General features: G+C 70.9%; 1 non-coding gene across 1 annotated transcript; it reads left to right on the top strand.

The window, feature by feature from the left end:
- Positions 1 to 3,321: 3,321 nt before the first annotated feature.
- On the top strand, positions 3,322 to 3,440 carry LOC135979856 (5S ribosomal RNA). Its single transcript, XR_010597094.1, has one exon. It is a non-coding gene; the product is annotated as a 5S ribosomal RNA (ribosomal RNA).
- Positions 3,441 to 5,000: the final 1,560 nt, after the last annotated feature.

Here is a 5,000-nt window from a genome sequence, read left to right as displayed (position 1 = left end):
TCACCCTCCCCGGCCGCAGCGAGGGACTGCCTCCCGGCCGACTGGATCGGGCCCCTGGAAGTCTGGAAAAAAGACTGGAACCTGACGCCTCCGAGGAGGGGGCGCCCAGGGAAGGAGGGAGATCCGGGTTGACCTGGTGACCGGACGGGAAAGAGGCCACCGGGCGTCCCCCCCCTTAAAACCTAGGGGTTGACCTGGTGGCCGGAAAGCGAACCGGCCAGCAGGTGAACCCTTTCGATTCCACGGGTTGACCTGGTGCCCGGGAAGCGAACCGGCCAGCAGGTGAACCCGTTCGATTCCACGGGTTGACCTGGTGCCCGGGAGGGGACTCTGAAAATTTTTCAGCCCTTTCGACTCGGGGTTGACCTGGTGGCCGAGAGGGGACTCGCACGGCAGGCAAGCCGCCCTGGGCTGACCCTCCCCGGCCGCAGCGAGGGACTGCCTCCCGGCCGACAGGATCGGGCCCCTGGAAGTCTGGGGGGGGGGGAAATCGCCCCACGCCTCCGAGGAGGGCTGCCCGGGCGGGCCTGGCCCCGGAGCTCGAAAAAAAAAAAAAGGATCGGGCCCACTAGAGACATGGACCAGGCCGCCCTGGGCTCACCCTCCCCGGCCGCAGCGAGGGACTGCCTCCCGGCCGACTGGATCGGGCCCCTGGAAGTCTGGAAAAAAGACTGGAACCTGACGCCTCCGAGGAGGGGGCGCCCAGGGAAGGAGGGAGATCCGGGTTGACCTGGTGACCGGACGGGAAAGAGGCCACCGGGCGTCCCCCCCCTTAAAACCTAGGGGTTGACCTGGTGGCCGGAAAGCGAACCGGCCAGCAGGTGAACCCTTTCGATTCCACGGGTTGACCTGGTGCCCGGGAAGCGAACCGGCCAGCAGGTGAACCCGTTCGATTCCACGGGTTGACCTGGTGCCCGGGAGGGGACTCTGAAAATTTTTCAGCCCTTTCGACTCGGGGTTGACCTGGTGGCCGAGAGGGGACTCGCACGGCAGGCAAGCCGCCCTGGGCTCACCCTCCCCGGCCGCAGCGAGGGACTGCCACCCGGCCGACTGGATCGGGCCCCTGGAAGTCTGGAAAAAAGAATGGAACCTGACGCCTCCGAGGAGGGGGCGCCCAGGGAAGGAGGGAGATCCGGGTTGACCTGGTGACCGGACGGGAAAGAGGCCACCGGGCGTCCCCCCCCCTTAAAACCTAGGGGTTGACCTGGTGGCCGGAAAGCGAACCGGCCAGCAGGTGAACCCTTTCGATTCCACGGGTTGACCTGGTGGCCGGAAAGCGAACCGGCCAGCAGGTGAACCCGTTCGATTCCACGGGTTGACCTGGTGCCCGGGAGGGGACTCTGAAAATTTTTCAGCCCTTTCGACTCGGGGTTGACCTGGTGGCCGAGAGGGGACTCGCACGGCAGGCAAGCCGCCCTGGGCTGACCCTCCCCGGCCGCAGCGAGGGACTGCCTCCCGGCCGACAGGATCGGGCCCCTGGAAGTCTGGGGGCGGGGGGAAATCGCCCCACGCCTCCGAGGAGGGCTGCCCGGGCGGGCCTGGCCCCGGAGCTCGAAAAAAAAAAAAAGGATCGGGCCCACTAGAGACATGGACCAGGCCGCCCTGGGCTCACCCTCCCCGGCCGCAGCGAGGGACTGCCTCCCGGCCGACTGGATCGGGCCCCTGGAAGTCTGGAAAAAAGACTGGAACCTGACGCCTCCGAGGAGGGGGCGCCCAGGGAAGGAGGGAGATCCGGGTTGACCTGGTGACCGGACGGGAAAGAGGCCACCGGGCGTCCCCCCCCTTAAAACCTAGGGGTTGACCTGGTGGCCGGAAAGCGAACCGGCCAGCAGGTGAACCCTTTCGATTCCACGGGTTGACCTGGTGCCCGGGAAGCGAACCGGCCAGCAGGTGAACCCGTTCGATTCCACGGGTTGACCTGGTGCCCGGGAGGGGACTCTGAAAATTTTTCAGCCCTTTCGACTCGGGGTTGACCTGGTGGCCGAGAGGGGACTCGCACGGCAGGCAAGCCGCCCTGGGCTCACCCTCCCCGGCCGCAGCGAGGGACTGCCACCCGGCCGACTGGATCGGGCCCCTGGAAGTCTGGAAAAAAGAATGGAACCTGACGCCTCCGAGGAGGGGGCGCCCAGGGAAGGAGGGAGATCCGGGTTGACCTGGTGACCGGACGGGAAAGAGGCCACCGGGCGTCCCCCCCCCTTAAAACCTAGGGGTTGACCTGGTGGCCGGAAAGCGAACCGGCCAGCAGGTGAACCCTTTCGATTCCACGGGTTGACCTGGTGGCCGGAAAGCGAACCGGCCAGCAGGTGAACCCGTTCGATTCCACGGGTTGACCTGGTGCCCGGGAGGGGACTCAGAAAATTTTTCAGCCCTTTCGACTCGGGGTTGACCTGGTGGCCGAGAGGGGACTCGCACGGCAGGCAAGCCGCCCTGGGCTGACCCTCCCCGGCCGCAGCGAGGGACTGCCTCCCGGCCGACAGGATCGGGCCCCTGGAAGTCTGGGGGCGGGGGGAAATCGCCCCACGCCTCCGAGGAGGGCTGCCCGGGCGGGCCTGGCCCCGGAGCTCGAAAAAAAAAAAAAGGATCGGGCCCACTAGAGACATGGACCAGGCCGCCCTGGGCTCACCCTCCCCGGCCGCAGCGAGGGACTGCCTCCCGGCCGACTGGATCGGGCCCCTGGAAGTCTGGGGGGGGGGGGGGGAATGGAACCTGACGCCTCCGAGGAGGGGACGCCCAGGGAAGGAGGGAGATCCGGGTTGACCTGGTGACCGGACGGGAAAGAGGCCACCGGGCGTGCCCCCGTTAAAACCCCTAGGGGTTGACCTGGTGGCCGGAAAGCAAACCGGCCAGCAGGTGAACCCTTTCGATTCCACGGGTTGACCTGGTGCCCGGGAAGCGAACCGGCCAGCAGGTGAACCCGTCCGATTCCACGGGTTGACCTGGTGCCCGGGAGGGGACTCTGAAAATTTTTCAGCCCTTTCGACTCGGGGTTGACCTGGTGGCCGAGAGGGGCCTCGCACGGCAGGCAAGCCGCCCTGGGCTCACCCTCCCCGGCCGCAGCGAGGGACTGCCCCTCCCCACCCCCCGGCTGACAGGATCGGGCGCACTGGAAGTCCGGGACAGTATTTTCCCCGACGCCGGGGAGGGCGGGCGGAGGGGCTCTGGCGGCCAGCCCGGGCCCCGGAGCTCGAAAAGGAAAAAAGGACCGGGCCCGCGAGAGACGGGGGCCCTGCCGCAGGGGGGGGGGCAGTCCGACCGGGGCTCACCGTGCGGCAGGCCCGGGCGTCGGCAGGGGAAAGCGGGCGAGGAGGCGCGGGGCCGGGTGCCTACGGCCATACCGGACCGAACGCCCCCGATCCCGTCCGATCTCGGAAGGTAAACCGTCCCGGGCCTGGCTAGTACTTGGATGGGTGACCGCCTGGGAATCCCAGGTGCCGTAGGCAGCTTTTCCCGGTCCGAGTCAGCTCTCTCTCCTTTTCTGGGGGGGAAGGAGAGGGGGGGACGGGCCGGAAAGCCCCTCGTCGCTCCTGCCGAGTCGGAGGTCGCGGCCGCAGGTCACGGGTCTGGGCGCCTGGGGTCCGGCTCCCCACCCACCCGGCTTCCTCCGCGGAGGACCCCCCCCGGGGCCACCGAAGCCGCTGGGGGAGACCCCGGGCATGGGGCGGACTGGCCCGGACCCTCCCGGCCGCCGGCCCGCAGGTCCGCCCCGAATCCCCCCCCGCGGCCACCCAGGCCAGGCCTGGCCAGGCGGGACGGACGGCGGGTGTCCAGCGCCCAGCGGCTTCCTCCAGCGGGGACCCACGGACCCCAAAGCCGCAGGGGGAGGCCCCGGGCCCGGGACGGACTCGCTCGGACCCCCTGCGCCCGGCCGCCGGCCCGCGGGACCGCCCCGAATCCCCCCGCGGCCACCCAGGCCAGGCCTGGCCAGGCGGGACGGACGGCGGGTGTCCAGCGCCCAGCGGCTTCCTCCAGCGGGGACCCACGGACCCCAAAGCCGCAGGGGGAGGCCCCGGGCCCGGGCCCGACTCGCTCGGCCCCCCCGCCTCCCCTGCGCCCGGCCCCCGGCCCGCGGGACCGCCCCGAATCCCCCCGCGGCCACCCAGGCCAGGCCTGGCCTGGCGGGACGGACGGCGGGTGTCCAGCTCCCAGTGGCTTCCTCCAGCGGGGACCCACGGACCCCAAAGCCGCAGGGGGAGGCCCCGGGCCCGGGACGGACTCGCTCGGCCCCCCCGCCTCCCCTGCGCCCGGCCCCCGGCCCGCGGGACCGCCCCGAATCCCCCCGCGGCCATCCAGGCCAGGCCTGGCCTGGCGGGCCGGTGTGCGGCTCCCCCGGGCTTCCTCCCCCGACGACCCGCGCCCCCCTGAGCCGCAGGCGGAGACCCCGGCCCCGGGGCGGACCGGCCCGGGCTCGCTCGAGCCCCCTGCGCCCGGCCCGCAGGACCGCCCCCCCGAATCCCCCGGGAGAGGCCCGGCCTGCACGCCACTGACGACCCGCGGCCCCCAAAGTCGCAGGAGGCGCCCCCCCCCGGTTAGCCCCGTCTCGCTCCGCGCCCCCCGCCCCTCGCTGCCGGGACCGGGCGCCGCCCCAGAGTCAGCCGCAGCCGGCCGGCCTGAGAGCTGCCCTCCTGTGGACGACGGTGAGTTTACCTTGATACTAACCGGCCGTCAGCCAGGTCAACCCCATTGCTAGACTGGGGTGGACCTGGTGGCCGAGTGGGGACTTGGAACATTTGACAGCTGCTTCCCGGGGCTTGACCGGTTGTCCTGAACGCCCCCCACCCCCAGCCCCAGCCCCCGGCTCCTGCTCCCCTCTCCCCAGCCTCGGTGCTCCGCTCCCTGCCTCGGAGGCTGCCTCTCTGCGGCGCCTGCATCGCCTCCGAGGACGCGCACCCTCCGGAGGCTGGACGTAAACCCACCACTGCCGCTGACCCGGCTCTCCGAGGGACGACTGTGAGGCCTCCCCCCCCCCCCCACCCCCGGACCGCCCTGGGGACGACTGCTAA

The sequence above is a fragment of the Chrysemys picta genome, unplaced genomic scaffold (genome assembly GCF_011386835.1).
Source record: "Chrysemys picta bellii isolate R12L10 unplaced genomic scaffold, ASM1138683v2 scaf1315, whole genome shotgun sequence".
NCBI classification, from domain to species: Eukaryota; Metazoa; Chordata; order Testudines; family Emydidae; genus Chrysemys; species Chrysemys picta.
This window is presented reverse-complemented; position numbering and strand designations above follow the sequence as displayed.